Source organism: Balaenoptera physalus, assembly GCF_965194825.1.
Source record: "Balaenoptera physalus genome assembly, chromosome: 1".
Taxonomy (NCBI): domain Eukaryota; kingdom Metazoa; phylum Chordata; class Mammalia; order Artiodactyla; family Balaenopteridae; genus Balaenoptera; species Balaenoptera physalus.
This window is the reverse complement of record NC_138882.1, coordinates 169,823,036-169,843,731: the sequence shown is the minus strand read 5'-3', so window position 1 is coordinate 169,843,731 and position 20,696 is coordinate 169,823,036. Positions and strand designations below refer to the sequence as shown.

General features: G+C 44.3%; 1 protein-coding gene across 4 annotated transcripts in view; it reads right to left on the bottom strand.

Annotated features, from left to right (window-relative positions):
* The window catches only part of PHC2 (polyhomeotic homolog 2), a 102,021-nt gene extending 89,532 nt beyond the window's left edge, over nucleotides 1-12,489 (bottom strand). The window contains exon 1 of one of the 4 annotated variants that reach the window (XM_082413759.1): nucleotides 12,386-12,489. The gene's annotated coding sequence lies outside the window, so the exon portion shown is untranslated. Of the gene's footprint in view, nucleotides 1-11,588; nucleotides 12,267-12,385 lie in introns of those variants that run through there. The other 3 variants (XM_082413758.1, XM_082413760.1, XM_082413761.1) reach the window with 3 other exon arrangements.
* Nucleotides 12,490-20,696: the final 8,207 nt, after the last annotated feature.

Here is a 20,696-nt window from a genome sequence, read left to right as displayed (position 1 = left end):
CCTCAAAATGAACTAAGCAGTACAAGAGGTAACTATTCCCCTTATATTAATTCCCTGTGGCTGGCATAACAAATTACCACTCTGTAGCTTAAAACAACAGAAATTTATTGTCTCATAGTCCTGGAAGCCATAAGTTCAATATCAGTTTTACTGGGATAAAATCAAGGGGTTGGCAAGGTCACACCATTGGAAATTCTCAGGGAGAATCCATTCCTGGACACTTCCACTTTCTAGTGGCTGCCAGCTTTCCTTTGCTTGTGGTCGCATCACTCTAATCTCTGCTTCTGCGGTTGTTATCTCCTGTGTGTGTCAACTCTCCCTCTGCTTCTCTCTTATAAGGACATGTGTGATTGCATTTAGGGACCATTCAGATATACAGAATAATCCGTCCATGTCAAGATCATTAACTTAATCACACTTGCAAAGACCCTTTTTCCTTACAAGTATTGTTTATAGGTTCCAGGGATTAGGACCTAATTATCTTTGGGTAGCCATCATTCAGCCTGCTACACTCATCACCAGGGGTATATTGATCTTGTGTGGAAATACAACATAAACAACATTTTTAACAACATTGTTAATCAACTATACTACAATAAAAATCAAAAAAAAATTTTTTAGAAAGGACATTTAGTTCTTTCTACAACAAACCTGTTAGGATATGCAACTACATTCCAAGGCACAATCCATCCACCTGGAGGTAGGTCCCAAAACTGTCAGCATAGCATCCACAGTGAACTACAACACCTCTATAACATAACATGCAAACTCAAACCTTTAAAAATTATGATAAACATTACAGACTTTTTGTGGGGGGGGGGAGGGGATGTTACTAGAAACTTATTGTGCCGTTTTGTGATCCAAATAAAATAGCTTATTAAAATGACTATTAAAAATCAAGAAAACTGGGAGAAACTAGATTTGATGATGATAGTTATGACTAAAGGAAGGTTGAAAATAATTGGCTCACTCTTAATGACCGTGGGTACCCCCTCTCAGACCCTGCACTACACAGTAGTGAAGAACTTCGCTTCTGGAATCAGACAGGCCTGAGTTCGAGACCTGCCTCTATTCTGTATTAGTGATATGACGGTGGACGAATCATTTCACCCCTTGGAGCCAGTTTCTTCACCTGTAAAGTGGGAGTAATAAGAGTACCTGCCTCCTACAGTTGCTGTGAGGATTAAATAAGAACTCACATAATGTCCTAGCATGGAAATTAGCATATGTAATAAGTACTCAGTAAATTATAATCGTAATTTATTATTATGTAATAAATACTACTATTTCTTATAAAACTCTATCTTCTATTCTATTACAAATAGAAATATCGTCTCATCTTCAATTTATACATTTTCAGGGGTAGAGGAGTTTTCCCTTTAGGGACGGTGATCTCATGGGTGAAAGGCACTAACACCACAAAGAAAGTCAATAATGCAATCTGCAATTCTGGTATGTACATCTTTGAGGAAACAAGAAAAGAAGAATGAAGAAAGTAAGGATTTTACAAGCCAGTAAAGGACAGGAAGTAGGGCCCAAAGAGTTTAATGTGTGACCAAGAGTGCTAACATATAGCACTTGAGGTTTGGGGGAAACAAGAGAAAGTTAAGAATTTAAATAGTGAAGTCTAAAAAAGGGATGTAATAGATTCATTTTCTACAGGAATTCATTAAATGATTGGAATTTTGCGCTCTGGAGAGATGAGAGGATTGAGAGGAAGGAGGTATGATGGGGACAGTAAATGATGAAGAGTACAGACAAGATGAACACACACCAACTCCTTTTTACACCCCAGACACCAGCACTGGGACTGAGATGAAGTAGAAGATAGACCAGGAAAGCTCAAAACTCAAGAAAGCTTTGGTTCAGGACAAAGAAAACACTGCAAGCAATTCCAAGATACGGATGGCTGTTGATCTTACACCCCTAGCAGTTAGCCCAGTACCCTGCATGTCATCAATAAATCTGGGTTGAAGGAACAAATGTAAATGTACATATGCAATAGTAAAAGTACTGGCAGTAGAGGAGAAGCTGAGCTAGAGGTTCCCTTCTCATCCCAGGGTTCTGTCTCCTGTCTCACTCCTGTCCAAACCAGCCTCCACACTGGGGATGTGAGCCTCTGAAAAGAATCTGATCACGTTTCTCCTGAAATGCTTCAACAGCTCCCCGTGGCCTCTGACACGAATTCCAAATTCCTTAGCCTGGAAACCAGCCTTCTGTGTTTGACGCTGACCTACTTTTCAGCCTGTTTCTGCCCCTGCCCGAGTCATACGTCATGCTCCCATCATGTGGGGTTACTGGAATCTCACATGTGTACTATGCTCTCACATACACGCCCCACCTTTGCACATGCTGCCCTTCCTCTCTGAGGTGCTTTGTCTGCCTGAGGGACCCCTCGTCTCAAATGTATCTTTCTCCAGAAGGTGACACTTCTAAGCAGAGCTAAGTGATCCCCCCTCTAAGCTTTCAAAACACCTTGTCTATCCTTCTATTATGGCACTAAGTACAATACCATAATCGATATTTCCATGTCTGTCTTCCTTCATAAACTTCTGGGCTGCCAGGATTGGGTTCAAGTCTTCTTCACATCCCTAGCTATTAGTATGTGGGTACAGAAGCTTTAAAAGTGTGTGTGGAAAAAATGAACAGATTTTAAAGACCAAAAGTAGAAATAAAGCTTAAATACTTGGGTGAACAAGGCATGGCAGGATACTAAAAGACACTTAGGGATGGCCAGGTCCATCCCTATAATTAGAAGCTTTTGTCTTGATGGCAGCTACAATACTTTCTAATTGTCCCTTGTTACCATGATCAGAGACAGATTTTGAGGCTGGATATACTACAGGCCTGACCCAGTAAGATATTCCCTATCTTATATTATTCCCAACCATTTCTCACACTCATTGTGCCTTTGAGAAAGCAACTGCGTCTTCATACACTTTAGTGTCACCATCTTCTGTGAAGTAACCCCTATTTCAAAATGCTCCAAAAGCCAAGTTCCTCTCTCATACTCTAATTCTCATTTTCTCTGTCTCTTACTAAGTAGAATGGGAATTTTCAGTGCTAAATTAAGGATGAAAATAATCTGAGCCCAAACTTAGTGTACAACTTTAGGGAAGTTATCATACCTCTCTATATCTCAACAGTCTCCTGCTTGAACTATATCCAGGAGGTCACAGGAAATAGTAAAAGGTACTTACTGTGCACCTCACACGTATTAACCTGTTTAATTCTACAATCCTTCCAGGCAGGTACTATTATTATCTCCATACACACAAGAAGATGGAGCACAAAGAGGGTGAAGACTTGAAGAGGGCTGTGAAGGTCACAGCTAATGAGGGGTAGAGGCAGGGCGGGCTCTCCTGTCTGTGCTGTTAACCATGACCCTCTACTGCTTCTCTGCAGCCCAGTGAAAGGCACCGTGTACAGTACAAAACTCCAGTATATTCAAGTATAAAAGGAGACACTGAACAGTAGGCCTCGGGTATGGGACAGTGTTACACATTTCAATCCAAATGCATTTTACAGCCAAGAATAGACCCTAAACCACCCACCATTTTTAGCTAAAGTCAGAAGGTCCTCTTGTGATCTGGGCCATCAAGGAGATGGATTTGTGGAGATGGATCTGTCCTTCACTGTACGACACCTACAATTTAGAGGACACTGTCACTAGATGACATCCACCTTGGGGTGTGGCTTTATGGATCAACGAGTTAGGTTTTTCTCAGGAGTGATCATCTGGGAATAGAGATGTGGCAGAAGATACAGTTGTGTTTATGCTTTTGCTACAGAATTTTATTCTTTAAAAAAGCATTAAATATTTAAGTCCATATCACCCTCCACTCAAAAAATTAATTTAGACAAAATTTAAGGAACATCCACTAGGTGCAGTACAATATCTTCATATTGTTCTCCATCTCTTATAAGCATATTCCCTGCTGGATAAATATTTGTTGAATGAATGAAAACTATTTCACAGACAGCTTCAGAGAAGCTCTGCATTTCCAGATGTTTCCTCAGAAGGAACGGGTGCCTTATAATAGTCATCTTTCCCCTAGAGAAAATATTCAGTCCCACTTTAAGAAGGAGAACTTAACTCCTCAAGTCTCTAGAAAAGCCTAAAGCCACCTTTATCTGTACCCATGGTTTCTATGTCCTTCTCTTCCCCCATCAGAAAGAGAACACAGAAAGGTCAGGTTACATCGGTTTCCTGGGCCTGTACAAATTCCTGTGAGGGTCCCTCTTCTGTCAGGAAAAGTTTCCCTGGTAACCATATTTACACACCCACTTAATTCCCTCCCCTCCCTTGATTCGCCGGTTGGTATAAAAACTAATTTGCATTGAACTGCTGAAGCTTACAAGTTAATCAGTTGAACAGACTTACAAAATCTTGGAACTTGGCTTTTGGCCAAAACAGAATGTAATTCTCTTCAGTTCAAAACTTTTAAAACACATCAAATATGTATGCTGGATATTTCTGGCTATAGGTAAGGAAAAGAAGATTCTCCTAAAGGGCATCTGGCCAATATTATTAGTTAGGAAGATCAAGAGAGGAAGAGGTACCTTACTTAGTTCTGAGTTAAGCAAGATCAGCTGTGATAAGGTGCAGGAAGAGATGAGTCAAGGACCAACACAGAAAGTCTGGGCCCTGTGAAATGATGAACTCAGGCCTAAGATTCTGGGTGATCAGAGCGCAGGACCTGGGTAAAGGAATGGGATATGAATATCGAGAATGGAGCGTCATTAATTCATTCTCCAAGTATTTATTAAGCATCTAACAGTGCTTGGTGCTGGGAATATAGCAGTGGATAAGTCAGACCCAGATCCTGCTTACATAAAGATATTTAGCCAATGTTGGCTTTGTTATTGAATCAAGTATCTTTGGGCTAGGGGCTCATTATATAATTTCCTACAAGGGCCAGAATTGGTTTCAGAGTATGGATGAAGCAGGGACTTACAGACAGGAACAAGCTCAAGAAGTCCTCCTTGGAGAAGGTAAGCTGGCAAGTCAAGAAGTCTTTGACTTACAGTGTTTTCTTTACACCTTCAACAACCATGATACATGAGCTTCTAGATAGGGAGATGAAGGGTGTATTTATCGTAGGGCACAAAGCCAGTTACTTCACAGTATACGTATATTTTCTAAAGAATAGAGTAAAAAGTATATAAAGGTACAAGCCATTCTTAAGTATATTCAACAACCATTTATTGAGTATCTGCTATGTTCAAGGAACGGTTTTAGGAATTGAAGCTATGGCTAGGAAAAGACAGAGTCCTTAGCAATTACAACAATGTGGTAAGTGCTATAATGAGATGTTAAAGCGTAGCGGAAGATCAGAGAGGAAGGATACTAATTCATTAAAAGTGAGTTGGGAAATGCTTCTGAGATGTAACACTTGAATCTTTTCTTTTTTAATCTATTTATCTTTTTATTTTATTTTATTTTATTTTTGGCTGCATTGGGTCTTTGTTGCGGTACACAGGCTTCTCATCGCAGTGGCTTCTCTTGTTGCAGAGCAGGGGCTCTAGGTGCGTGGGCTTCAGTAGTTGTGGCACTTGGGCTCAGTAGTTGTGGCTCACAGGCTCTAGAGCGCAGGCTCAGTAGTTGTGGCGCACGGGCTTAGTTGCTCCGCGGCATGTGGGATCTTCCCAGACCAGAGCTCAAACCCGTGTCCCCTGCATTGACAGGCAGACTCTCAACCACTGTGCCACCAGGGAAGCCCTGTAATACGTGAAGCTTAAAAGACACAGAAGTTTGTTGTTTTAAGCTGATAAATTTGATAATTTGTTCCACAGCAATAACTACTACAGTGCCTTATGGACGCTCTGCCAGCAGCACAAATAGGAGACCACAGAGAACACCTGGCTGTTTAGACGCTTTCATGATGTACACCATAGGGCGTACTCTAAATCTCTTCATGTTTTTAATCTCACATATTCTTAGGCTCACCTGATCCATGATGGGGGCAGAAAGTGAGAGTAAGCACTCTTATTCTGGGATGGGAATGACGTTGGTGATGGCAACACAAACTCAATCTTGCCTGATAACCTTTGCAAAGGAATCTAGGTTGGCTGGTGTTAGGACTTGGTCATGTGGTCAGCTAGTATCAAGTGGTGTCAGGACTTGGTCAGCACCTGGTCAAATGATTACTCAGAGAGACCCGGAGTGGGAGGAGCCTGGGGATGAGTAAATGCTATCTTTGAGAGAGCAATAACCATGAAAACCAGAAAAACTTAGTTTGTTGTCAGGTCCAAGTAGTGATTATAAAGCAAAAGTGAGAGACAATATCGAGAATTAAGTGCTTCTCGTTTTCATGATCCATACAGGTAGATGAAGGAATAGAATGGGCAAAAAAGGGAAGTGGGACATGAACATTCAAGACAAATGTGGTGAACAGGGTCACATGGTTCACCTGCTGGATAGCCCCTGGTATGGGCACCAGTCTGGCTAAAAAGGCATCAGATCAGGGCAATTTGTATTATACCTGTTCAACCCCAATTTCTGTTTCAGTAGGTTGAGAAATGGTCTTCCTAGCTTCCTACCAATTGGGAACATCTGACTACACAAGAAATAGAAATTAACCATTTCTTACTTAAATTGGGAGTAACAACACAATCAGGACAGTAACTCTATCATATGATGGGTGAGTTTCCAGAAGCCATTCTGGGTAAATAATTCCTTGCCTCTTTATTCTCTATTCTTTTCATACTGGCTCTATACTTGAAATTCCAAATATCCCCCTTTTGCCCTTTATACCAGGAGTCCAAAATGAGAAGACAGGAAAATGTGATCATGTGCTATGACACAGTAAGGACTTTAGGCTATGCAACCAAAAGGAATTATACAGCACAAAATGTTTTCCCAGCTTTAGGAGGGAATATTGATACCTTCGGGTAGAACTGGTTCCATAATTTGTAGGGCCCAGTGCAGAATGAAACAGCAGGTCCCCTTGTTAAAAAATTATTAAGAATTTCAAGACAGCAACAACAGAGCATTAAACTGAGTGTGGAGCCCTTATAAATGCAGGGCCCTGGGAGACTACACAGGTCACATACCCATGAAGTTGGCCCTGTCTTCAGGGACAGTATAGTATGGTCCTTTCATAGAGCTTGAGAGTCAGAGCTGGGTCCAAATTCCATCTTTGTCCCTCATTAATTATGTGAGCAGGGACTTCCCTGGTGGTGCACTGGTTAAGAATCTGCCTGTCAATGCAGGGGACACAGGTTTGATCCCTAGTCTGGGAAGATCCCACATGACGCGGAGCAACTAAGCCCATGTGCCACAACTACTGAGCCTGCGCTCTAGAGCCCGCGAGCCACAACTACTGAAGACCGCGTGCCTACAGCCTGTGCTCCGCAACAAGAGAAGCCACCGCAATGGGAAGCCCGCGCACCACAACGAAGAGTAGTCCTCGCTCGCTGCAACTAGAGAAAGCCCGTGCACAGCAATGAAGACCCAATGCAGCCAAAAATAAATAAATAAAATAAATTTATTAAAAAAATTATGCAATCATAGGCAGTTTATTTAGCCTCTCCATGCTTCCAAGAGGTTGTATGGCTGTAATCCAGTACTGTGAGGATTAAATGGGATAATGAATAGAATGTATACAAAGTGCTTAACACACAGTTAGCACTCCATAAATGGTAGCTATCTTATTATTGTTAAATGAAATGTGTGGGTACATCTCAAAACAGTAAGTTTAAGAAATGGATTGCTGAACTGCTATCAAGGATATGAAAGAATGAGAATGATATTTTAGGGCAACTAAATTAATGAAGCAGATAGGGAACAGCAAATCTTTTGCTTGACTGTTCCACCTTCTCTAACCTCTTTCTTATTTCTCTCTTTTCCTTTTACTGCCAAACATACAAAGGGTGATCTACATGCTGTCTTCATTTCTTACCCACATCTCATGCCCCCATCCTCTTTAATCTGGCATTTAATATCCCTATGGCCATCCCCTACGGAATTGAAGCTATTATTTTCAAAAAGTCACCACTGATCCCTGTTTACTAAATATAATGGACATGTCCCACTTTTTTCTGTAACATTTCATACTGCTGACCAATCCCTCTAGCTTGAAACCCTCTCTTCGCTTCACTTCTGCGATACCATACCCTCATGGCTAAGAGCATGTCTAATAGGCCTTGCATCTATCAGGTACATAAATAAATGGTCCTGAAGAGAATGCATTCGTTGGGTGAATAAATTAGATGGTTCTTCTGCTTCTCTGATATTCCTTATTTTTCACCATACTCACCCCATTTCTTCTTCCTACCTCCCTGCATATGGGCAATCTCCACTTTCCAGCCTTGGTCCTCTACATCTCTATTTCTATGCTGTTATACCACTAACAACTAAGTGGGAACTACGCTAATCTCATGGCTTCAATTATCACCTACGTATAAGACTCCCTGACTTCTCTCTTTTGAACACTAGGCCCCCCCACCAGTTCCAAATATTTTGGGGATCCATCCACTTATAAATTCCAGTATCACGTCAAGAGATCTAGCACTTGGCTTTTCCTCTTCTCTCCCGAACTGGCTTTTCTTTCTGTCTGTCCTATTTCTGTTGATCTTGTCACATATGTTCAAGGCTATATTTGATTCTTCCTTATTTCTTGACCTCCATATCTATCAGCCAGAGTCCTGTTCATGTTTCCTTTATAATACTCATTGAACCTATCTCTTTCTATTTTCACTGCCATCACCCGAATTCAACCCCTTATCCCCTCATATCTAAACTATTCAAATAACCTGCTAATTGGTTGTACAGTTCTCTTTCTATCCCTACTAAAGTTTATTCTCCACATCGTTGTTGAGAATCTTCATAAAATACTACTTTTAGGGCTTCCCTGGTGGCGCAGTGGTTGAGAATCTGCCTGCCAATGCAGGGGACATGGGTTCGAGCCCTGGTCTGGGAAGATCCCACATGCCGCGGAGCAACTGGGCCCGTGAGCCACAATTACTGAGCCTGCGCGTCTGGAGCCTGTGCTCCGCAACAAGAGAGGCCGCGATAGTGAGAGGCCCGCGCACCGCGATGAAGAGTGGCTCCCGCTTGCCACAGCTAGAGAAAGCCCTCGCACAGAAACGAAGACCCAACACAGCCATAAATAAATTAATTAATTAATTAAAAAAAAAAAAGTAACTGGCAGTGGAGAAGAGTTTAAAAAAAAAAAATACTACTTTTATAAGCGCACACTTCCCTAACCAAACATCTTCAGACTTTCCATCATACGGGATAAAGTCCTAACTCCTTAGTTCAGCATTCGATGCCTGTTAAAATCTGGCTTCAACCAACCCTTCCAATCTTACAACTTCTTTAGTTAAACCTTCTGATCTTGTCAGTTTTATCAACTGACCCCTGAAAACTTTCGTCCATATTCCGGTCCTGTGTTTTATGAACATTTTTTTTCCCATCTAGAAATCCCTCCCATTTTCCTTCTCTATGTAACAAAATCCACCATGTCTCTGAAAAAAGCCTTCCTTGATACTCATAGTCCACAATGATCTTTCTCTTTTTTCAACTCCTATAATATCATACGTTTAGCACTTTGAAAATTTACGGAAGAACTGCTTTACGTTGAATCCTCACAAGTATATGAAGTAGGTGGCATTATTACAGATGAAGAAACAAAGTCAAATAACATGCCCAAGTCACACAGCAAGTAACTGATAGAACTGGGATCTGAATCCTTGTTTAGCTAAGAATAATCCCCGGACTACACTACCTCTCTCATTTTCCTGTCTCTTCCAAAGCACAAATACAGCACAGTATTTACACACAAGCAGGTGCTCAGTAAACATGCTGGTTGAGAAGACTGCTTAAATAGCACCCGTGATTCTCCAGCACTTACGGAATTGTCAATCTCAGCAGAGCACATTAGGCATATCCCCCCACTGTCACGTTCTTTATGAGGCTTGAGTTCAAGATGGGGTATCTGCCAAAAATTCACCATGATCCATTCTAAAAATAAACTTTGGTTTAAGCAAAGCTAAAAGGCTGTTATCTGAATCAAACATTAGGTGAGTTTTGGGGATGAGGTCTACTTTACCACCTCTGGGCCCATCCTTGCTCTGTTTCCAAATGGTCAGGAAGTAAAAATAGGCTGGCTAAATTGATGGCTTATGAGGTAAAATGGACTATTTATAGTTCTAGAAGTGGAGGCTAAGGCAGCAGAACAGGATTTTCTTTGCTCTGGTAGCTAAGACCTCAGTAAAAGAAGCCTAGTAAAAGTGAATCATGAGTGGAAACTGGATCAAAAGACGGTAATAGTAAGGAGGGAAAGAGAACAGAAAGAAGGAAGTACGGGAAATATTCTATTGAAGAGATGGTGCTGTCCTTTTCTGCAGTTGCTTTAAGCTGTCAGATCCAAGCCTGTCCTCCAGGGCTGGCACCACTAACAGCAAGTTCTATCATCTCTGCATGAATCATGGTCTCAGTCCCAAACTGCTTGTCCTGACCCATACCACAATCCAGATCCTTCCAGCTTCTGATCTCATTACTCATTTCCCAAGGTCTCACAAACTTGACCTCACAGATTTGACATTCAGCACGGCTTCCCTGGGTATGACCCATATTGCTCCCTTATTGTATGGTTTAGGCTTGCCCTCCTGGGATGATGCCTCTAGCGCCACACCTATGCCCAGTTTTCCACCCCTCTACCTTGGAGCTACAGCCGCATTTTCACTGGAAAATGTGGTGGGAATTAGAAAGTCTAGGTTACTTTATCAAGAAAGGAAAAAGGCCAGGGCTGCACTATAAAGCCATTGCCTAGAGATACCATGCTCCTTAAGTGTCTGTATTCACAGTGTCCTCTGCTTTGGCTGCCCTTCCTGTTCTTCCCAATATTCTCTGCAAGGCAAACTCCTATTCATCCATCAAGACCTTAAACATGTTCTTCTCTGGAAAGCCTTCCTGGATCCTCTCAGACAGCTAATTGTTCCTTCCTCTGTGCTTCTTTATGTACACATCTATCATGCTGTTATCACTTTTACTGGCAATTTTATTTCTGTCTCTCCCACTACTTCTTTGAGGACAAGGACTAATTATCTTATTCATCTTTGCATCCCCAAGACATAGCAGAGTGCCTGGCAAACAGCAAGAGTTTGTTGTTGTGTGATAAAAGACATCAAGAGCAACATGAAAGTGAAATTTGCACTTCACTTGCAAAAATCAAATTGGTTCCTGGTACTTTGCATGTGTAACCACATTCTTCCTTGATTTAGAAGAAAGGACTTTAGACTCATAAAGGAAATTCTACTGATATCACTGGCACATTAGCCAGTTTTTCATCTGCACTGGTGATAGAAACATTCCCCCCCCCCCCCAACCGCCACACACACACACACTTCCGAGAAGCTCCCAGGGCAAGCTTAATATTAGTGGCACATGGCCCATCCTACCATTTCTATTGTAGTGAAAGCTAAATTACACTGTAAGCCTAAAGCTGCCATCAATCTTAGTGAATTGGTGGTGAGGGGGGTGGGTAATTAAAAGAACACACTTCTGTAGCAGACCTCGGAGGAGGATGAGGGAGAAAGATGAATTTAATCCTGGCCTTATAAAAAATTTGTTAGAAACTCACGCAAAACAGCCGCTTCCTCTGGACATGACAGACCCGATCCAGGTGTCCAGCAGTGACCTTTTCCCATGAGTGTCAGGTCATCACCCAGCACAGAAAACAAGGGGCCAGTGCCTTTCTTGGGCATCCCTCCTTCAGAAACCTGGCAAATCTTGGGGCCTGCCTTTCCTTTAGGGGATTGTCCGCTCCTCCCTGCACCGACAATCCCCAGGTCCCTTGGCTGGTGGCCCCCAAGCACCACTCTTGCCTTCGTCCCACCGGGGCCCCAGCTTGACTCCGGGTCAAAAGTGCCGGCGGCTGGGCTGTCAGGTCGCAGCTGGGGAGGGGGCGCCGAGGTCAGGCCCGACCCCTGGGTCTCCTCGCACTCTGCGGGATGCGCGGAGGAGACGCAGGCCGCGCAAGGCCACGGGCTGCTGAGGCTCGGGCCTCTGCGCGGGAGGGGCTCGGCGACCCGAGAAACAGCGCGAGTGCCGGTACTTCAGCAGCTACCCCGCAGCCTCCCGCAAGCACTGGCCTCGGAGCTGCCCCGCAGCCCTAGCCGCGGCTGCGTCCCGGCCCCCGGGCGCGCTGCGACCGGTCGATCCGCCGGTCTGGGCTGCTCGGCCTCCACCGCGGATCCCGGGTCGGGCCGCCGCCGCCTGCCGGCCGGTGCCCACGGCAATGCCCCGCCCCGCGCGGCCCGGCCCGGCCGTGACAGCTGGGTGCCCAAAGGGTTAAGCCGGCAGAGCGGCGGCCCAAGTGCCCCGCGCGCTGCCAGTCCGCCGCGAGCCGGCCCCAGCGCGCACGCGCCCGCCCGTTACCTGCGGTCGCGTTCGCGCTCCTCCTCCACCTGGCCGCTCTCTCCCGGGGGCCGCCCCTCAGCCCGCCCCTCGGCTCGGCGCCGCGCACCCTGCTGGCTACTCGGCCAAGGCCCGGGGAGGAGGGGCGTGGGGGCGATTACCATATATTAGCATACCAGCGTGCATCACGTGGCGTCTCCAGCCAATGGTCACTCTGGAATGGCGGGGATTGGGCTGAACACGCCCAGGTGCTGCTCTGGGCCTGAACCGGTGGCCACGGCAACGGCTGGGAGGGCGGGGGAGTGGGGAGGCACAGAGCATCTACCCTACCTGAGCTCCTTGTGGAGGCATCCGCACGTTTCCCACCCCGCGGAAGGAGAGGGGCTGAATTTGGCTCCTCTCAGAAGGCTTCAGATTCAGCAGACATTTGTCGTGCATTTACCACGTGCCTAACACTTTTCTGCAGAATATGATTCTCGGGATAACCCTGTGATGTCAGTACTATTAACCCCACTTGATAGAAGGGAAAGAGGAGGCTCAGGGACGGTGGGTCATTCACCCAAAGTCACACAGCCACACTGAATGACAGAACTGGAGATCTGAGCCCATTTCTGACTTCAGGCCCCCGGACTCTCCTGAGTTATTTTCTCCAGCAGGGGTCTCCCAGCACCTCCTCACAATTCCAGGTGTACCAAGTAGCTGAGAAAATCCTTATAGAAATTTTGTACAGTGTTTTAGTGTTTCCTTACAATGACCTTTGAGGTTAGTAGGCAGAACAATTACGGCTAAATAGCAGATGAGGAGAAATGAGGCCCAGAGAGGTGATGGTGACCTGTCTTTGGTCAGACAGCTATTAAGAACTAGTGCTTAATTACTATGATTTACACTCAAGCTTGCTACTTTATAAACTTTTAAATTCAATCTTCTCAACATGATGGTATTGCTATGACCATTTTACACATTGAGAAACTGAGGCTTTGGGAAGTTAAGCAAATTGCCCAAGGTTACACAGCTAAGAAGTAGAAGATGAGGGTTCGAATCCAGGTTTATCTGGCTCCAAAGCTAGTCTCGTCGAGTCTCATTGTACCAGGTTCATTTAATTTAGACTTGGACTTCAGAACCCTTTCTCTAACAGAACTTTCTCTCCTCTCCTCTTAAGATGTGACCATGTTCTCTCTTAATCCTGCAAAATATCACATGACAGGTGATATGTGTTAAGGTCACAGAGGCTAAATATTAAAAGAAAATAGAGTCACCCCCGCAAGTGGGTTAAGGACACTATAATTCTCAGCTCTTCATTTTACCCCTAGGGATTTGATAGTTCGCCTAAGACTGAATTGTTTAAAAGCAGAGGCATCTGCATTTAGACTTTCCCTCTGCTCCTTCCTTTAGTTTAGCTCAGTGGTTCTCTAATTATTGGACAAAATAATAATGCCTCAAACCAAATATACTAAACTTTATAGGCATTTTAAGGGATTAACAAATGTAATTTTTGCATATATGTACATTTCACCTTACTGGGCTGACTTAAAACCCAATTTCCTTCTAAGTTGTGTTGTTGGGTGTTCAAGAGCCCAAACTTGGAGGCAGACCTAAATAGGTTAAAAACCTGACTTGGCTACTCACTAACTGTGTGAACTTGGGCAAGTTACATCTCTGTGACTCAATGTCCTCATTTGTAAAATAGGATAGGAATGGTGTGAGAATTAAATGGATTAGTATGTAAAAATTACTTAGCACAAGCCCTGGCTCAGAGGTAAAACCTCCATAATTGTTAGCTGTTATTGACACAGGAGCTTTCATAGGAACAGACAACCCATGTACAGAATTTCTCAAGGTTTCCTAGCTGGCTTTGGAATTCTGGAGCTGTCTCTCATCCCTTGTGGCATATTAAACAGCCTGTTGTGCTGGTGAAGGCTTGTTATCTCTCCAAATGACATCCTCTCTTCTTAGGATCATAAATAATTCCTTGACTCAAAGGAGCTGGTTTCTCCTGCACATCTCCTAGCACCAAATTACCGGAGTGGCTCCTTGCAGAAGGGGATCTTGACAAACAGTGGAGCCATAAGTCAGGCTTCTTGAAACACTTTTATGAGCGCCTTAATGAAGGAGATGAGTGTCATCAGGAACTCGTCCCGTCCTTCCTGGCCACAGGAAATGAGCTCTTTGTGCTCAAAGGGTTTCCAAAGCTGAGACGCAAAGAGTTTTCAGGAAGTGGGCCAAAGATGAGAAGCTGTTGACTCAGAGAATCCCAGGGCTAAACAGCACCATCCTGCCTTTCACCTTATATTGTCAAATTACTCAGGGCTTATTGCAGCAATAGCACCAAAGGGTGGCATGTGGGGGTGGGTGTTAATCCTCTCCCCTTTCTCCCATCCACACACTTCAACAGCCATTCTACCACCACCCTGAAAGGGCAGTGTAGATAGTGGTTAAAAGCATTGTCTCTGGAGCCGAAGAAGCAAGTGTGAACCCTGCTTCCACTATTCTCTATCTGTGTGACCTTGGGAAATTTGCTTAACCTCTCTGTGTCTCAATTTCCACATCTGTAAAATGGGAATAATACAGTGCCCACCTTATAGGCTCTTGTGAAGATAAATGAGTTACTAACATAAGGTGCTTAGAACACCCAATAGGAAGCCCTAGAGATATATTTGCTAATTAAACAAAATAAACATATAAGCCCAATACAAACAATATACTTTCTATAGAGGCAACCATAGCCTTAAGTGAAGTGCTTTGGGCCCTCTCCCAACTATATGCTGCCCCTTACCCCCTCTGATTTGCAATAGGAAGAATAAGTGCTTGGGACCTCTAGTTTGAATGTGGACTCTGCCACATTCCCTGTTCTGTGAACTTTGCCAAGTTATTTTACATTCCCAAACCAGAGTTACATTATTTGTAAAACGAGACTAACTTCCTCCTGGAGTTGTTCTGAGCATTCAATCAGATAGTATCTGGTAAGAGGTGATGAGGGCCTGAACTGGACAGAGGTCCTGCTTGATCATAAGCACTTTACTCTTTTACTGAGCTATTTCTGGTGAACATCTTTACTCTCCAACAATGAAAAGAACTAATATGTATTGAGCACTTACTCTGGCCCTGTGCTATATATACATCATCTAACTTAATACAGTAAAATGAAGACCCAGAGGGACTAAGTAGCTTGTCCAAGATCACAATGGAAGTCAGTGGTAGAATCAGGATTCAAGCCTGGACCATCTGATTCCCAAGTCCATGCTAATTACCCACTATGCCCCAGGTCTCCCACTCCAGCTTGGCTCAGAGAACTCAGGGAATGAGTGTTCTATTTCTTTAGCATTCCTCCCCCATCCATACACACATACTGTCCACTGGTGCCCAGCAGTGCCCAGCACAGTAAGTGCTCCACATGTGTTTACTGAATGAGTGAAAGTAAATGACTTGACATCCTCTTATAGTGATGGAAGCCCCCTTTTTTCTTGGGCTGTCCCCAGTGGGGAAGAAAAGCAGCTGTCAACCCTCCTCCCCACACCCTGGCGTCCTCTTCCTGCTAAATAATCGTGTGGAAGGCCTTCTTCCTTCCCCCATGGGGAAGTCAGGCTGATACTGTTTTGTTTTGTTTTTCTTCAGAGATCCACAAGAGACACAATGATGACTCATCTTTAGTGAACATTTGGAGAGATGTCAGGGCCACTGGTGCCTTTTAGGGCTCTGTTAACATCCACCTGTGGGATGATTTCCAAATAATGGCCATATTAGTTTCCAAGGGCTGCTGTAACAAAACATCACAAACCAGGTGGCTTAAAACAACACAAATTTACTCTCACAATTCAGGAAGCCAGAAGTCTAAAACCGAGGTGTCAGCAGGATGTGTTCCTTCCTGTGGGCTCAGAGGGAAAATCTACTCAGTGCCTCTCTCCTAGCTTCTGGCGGTTGCCAGCAATCCTTGGCTTGGGAGTGCATCACTCCAGTCTCTGCCTCCGTCATCAGACGGCATTCTCCCTGTGTGTCTGTGTCCAAATTTCCCTCTTCTTATAAGGACACCAATCCTTTCCGAGTAGGGGCCACTCTAATCCAGTATGACCTCATCTTAACTTGATTATATCTACAAAGACCCTAGGTTTTAAAAAGGTGTCTGTGTTCCGAGGTTCACTACCAGCTCCTCCAAGCTTCCATAGGCTGGTCCAGTATTTGAGGTATTTTGGAACCTTAGACAAAATCTAGAACCATCCCCTCTCTGAACTGCAATCCTGCAGCCTTTCTTTTCTTCAGCCCAGTTCATTGGCTAATCTTGGAAGCACCATCTTCTCTGAATCCCACAGCAGAACTGAGCATAAGGGAACTCCCTGTGGGCAGACACAATGTCTTGCTCAACCTTTTTGCCCCCAGTGTTAACACAGAAACCATCATGGAATCGCCTTTCAATAACCATTTGTTTAATGAATGAAAAAACATTGTGCCAGTTAGTAGCAAGGGCTGTTTATTTCTTATTTTTTCTACATCTCATGCTCAGTGACAGTTGCAGATTTGGTTTGAGATACCTGAATTCCACCCTGAAATTCACAGTACTTTTGACATGAATATTCCATTTGTCACTACATTATTAGAAGAGATGGTAGCTTGCTCCCATTATTGATGGCTGATATGAATATTGTCCTGCCTCGAGCTGTCGTCATGTGAGCTCGCAGCCTGGAGCAGTGAGGCTGAAAACTGGGGCAGGCTAGGGTCAGAGATGGGGTCAACCCAGCAGGAGTTGTCAGATCAGAGCAGGGGTGAGAAGGAGGTCAGATGGGAGATCAAAGTCCAGGAACTAGGCAGGTACACAGTCAATCCCAGCTCTCCCGAGGATGGTGGCCTGTGGCTGGACCCCCTTTGGAAAATGTCTCATAGCCAGGTCCCCTGAGCTGGCCTCCTGCTCTCAGGTCCCTGGAGGGTTCTTTGTAATTGATCTGGGTTTGGGTTCCCTCCTCACAAAGGGGATACTATCAGTCAACATTATGTGGCAAGCCTTATGTCCATATGATCAGATAAACTTTAAAAGCCTGGCAGCAGCCTTATTTGTTTCAGTCACATGGCCCCAGGCTTACTGCTAATTTTTAGATTTACAGTTTTAGGTCTAATTCTGGCTGTGCATCAGAATCAGCTGTAAAACCTGTTCAAATACAGATTCCCCAGGTCCCACCCCCCAGAGATTCTGATTCTCTAAGTCTGGGTGGGCTGCTGACACCTTGAGAGGCTGTGTGGTGCTGTGGTTGAGCGCAGAGGTTCTGGAGCCTGCCTGCTTAGATTTGCAATGGTTCTGCCACTAACCCAGTGAACATGGGTGAACGTCTTCACCTTTCTGAGCTTCAGTATCTTACCTATAAAAGGGAGTAGAATAAAAGAGAATAATAATATTCAGCTACTTGATTGGATGTGAAGATTAATGATTTAATACAAGCAAAGTCTTAGAATACCAAGTGCTCAATACATATTACTTATGATTGTTATCTTTCTTTCCACCAAGCTCTAGAAGTGATTTAGAAGCACAGTCCCTTCCTCCCTCCCTTCCTTCCTTCCTTCTTTCTTTCCATAAATAATTACCAAGGACTCCTACCTGCCAGGACCCATGCTAGACACACACAGTCCTCCCCAGTTTATAGTCTAGAAGGGAATCCAGGATTGGGAAGCACTGTTCTACTCACTGACTTCAGCTCTCTGAACCCTTATTGGAGTCTGAGGCCCTGGGCTTCACCTCTGGTGTCCCCCCACCCTGGGGCACAATGACCTTCATTTCATAACCCTAAAATGGAGCAGAATGGAAGGAACACAGGAGTCTTTGAACCCAGTGTGCCGTTTTCTAGCTAAGTGACATTGGATAAATCATATGTAGAGGGTATCTCCTGTCTACTCTCTTCCCAGTATCCCCGTTCTAGCAATGGCCCCGCCCCTTCTGTGTCCACAGGGCAGGGAGAACAGCCAAACACACCTGTGATTCCGCCCCTCACCCAAGCCACCAATGATTGGTCAGGGCAGGCACCTGACCCAAACTGAGCCAATCACATCCCATCTCCAGAGCCCTGGAATGGCACCGAAGCCGTGCTGCCTTGCCTGAAGCTGGCTGCTCTCATGAATGAAGGTGCTGTAAACGAAGGAGCTGTTGGCGGTGGGCATTTTTCACCATGCATACCAGGAAAAAGGGGCAGTCAGTCTGCCGTTGGAAAGAAAAGCAAAGCCGGTGCTTGGATTTCTCAGGGCGCTGAAGTTCCTGATTGCATCCCTACTGCAGTCCCCAGCTTTGGATTCTGCAACACAACCTCTATCCTGAAAATTCCTCTTTATGTTGAGGTCAGATGTAGGGCATCTCTTGTTTTCACCCGGAAGGCAGGCTCTATCCCCAGCAGCTGGTCTCCCATGCTCAAGAAGTCCGTTTCCCAAGGGCTGCTCAAAAGAGAGAAGCAAGTTCAAGGGTCCTGGCCTGGATGAGACCAAAGACCTCCTAGCTCAGCTCTGGAGCCTCTGCCTCTACTTTGAATGAGCTTCTGGGTCAGAGAACTTTAGAAGCACAGAGAGGAGGAAAGGGCCTAGGGTCCAGAACACCCTAGGACCTGGGGGCCTGGCCAGGCCTTTCATGGAGGGATCCTGATTTCTAACTTTCCTTAGTTAAGGAGGAAACTCCTGGAAAACCACAGTCTCTCCTGCCACCTAGTCCTGTTCTGTTCTTTCATATTTGCTATTCCTCAGACACTGGCACCATTTGCAAATGGAGCTGGATTCCCCCCAACACTTGGCATTGGTTATTAGGATTTGTCTGTCTCTTGGGGCTGGAGGTTGGGGTGGGGAGCAGGTAGGTGAAGGCAGCCATTTCTGTCCTAGTGTTTCCTAAGCTTCTGGTGTTCTCTTTGCCTCAGGCCTGCCTCTCCTAGCATGTCACAGAGCTAATAGATGTTACCTCTCCCGGCACCCCTTTGATCAGCTGGGTATCAGTTCTTCCACTTCACAGACAGGGGTAACATTTAGCTGGTTTGTACCAGCGCAGCCTCACATGCTTGCTAATTTAGTGAAATGTTTTTATCGATTGCTGCTCCAAGTCCTCTAAGTACCCTTCCAGCTTCCCATCACCCCACTTTCTCCCCTGGGATCCCCCAGACATCTGCACCATCCAGCAACTGAAAGGTTAATACCTGACACAGCAGGGACCTCTGACATACTCACTGCTCTAGAAATTTGGCTTGAACACTTGGCATGTTTTCTGTTTCTTTTCTGTTTCAAAATATATCTGTATTTTTATTTTATTTTATTTTTTAAAATTTTATTTTATTGAAGTATAGTTGATTTACAATGTTGTGTTAATTTCTTCCGTACAGCAAAGTGATTCAGTTATATATATATATATATATATATATATATATATATATATATATATATATATATATATATATTCTTTTTCATATTCTTTTCCATTATGGTTTATCACAAGATACTGAATATAGTTCCCTGTGCTATACAGTAGGACTTTGTTGCTTGGCATGCTTTCTTATATGTTCCTGCCCCCCACCTTACTTGTTAGATATTCTAAATACCCTCCTTGTTCATAGTGAAGTTTAGAGACGTTAACTAATGTAACTCATTCTTTTACTCATTTATCCATTCATTGAACACATGTTTATTGAATGGTAGCTTTATGCCAGGCCTGGGCTCAGTGCTGAACAAAACTAACATGGAGTGTCCAGGTTAGTGCAGAGACAGATGAAAAATTAGGAGGGAAGTGGATAAGCATATAATAAAAGCCTGACTAGTGCTGTAAAAAGAAAGATTAGGGTGCTGTGGGAGAGAATCACGCAGAGACCCACTTTTAGCTGGGAGGCCTCCGAAGGATTCAGGCATTAACCAAAAGAGGGAACTGTTCGGGAACAGAAGGCACAGTGTGAATGAAGAATGTGGCATTAGGTGAACTTGACTTCAGGTCAAGGTCACTCAGCTGAGAAGGGACAGGGCTGGGTTCTGGGTTCCGTCAGACTCTGAAGCCTATGTTCTTTCTTGTCTCCTGGATTGTCTTGCCCTTGTTCATCCAGCCACATTTCCTAGGTCCTTAGGTGTGAACCTTGGGTCTCCCGTAAACCACTGATGTCTATCGCACAAAATGATGCCCTTGTCATACAGGGCACAGCCTCAGCCAGGGACCTCTGGTCCCCCAGTAAGTGTATCTTACACCAAACTGGGTCATCTCATCACAAGAGGTACAGAAGGAGTATCAGAGATGTAGACATGGATGGTGGTGATGGTGGCACAGCATTAGGAATGTACTTAATGCCATTGCACGGTACACTTAAAAATGGTTAAGATGATACATTTTATGTTATGTGTATTT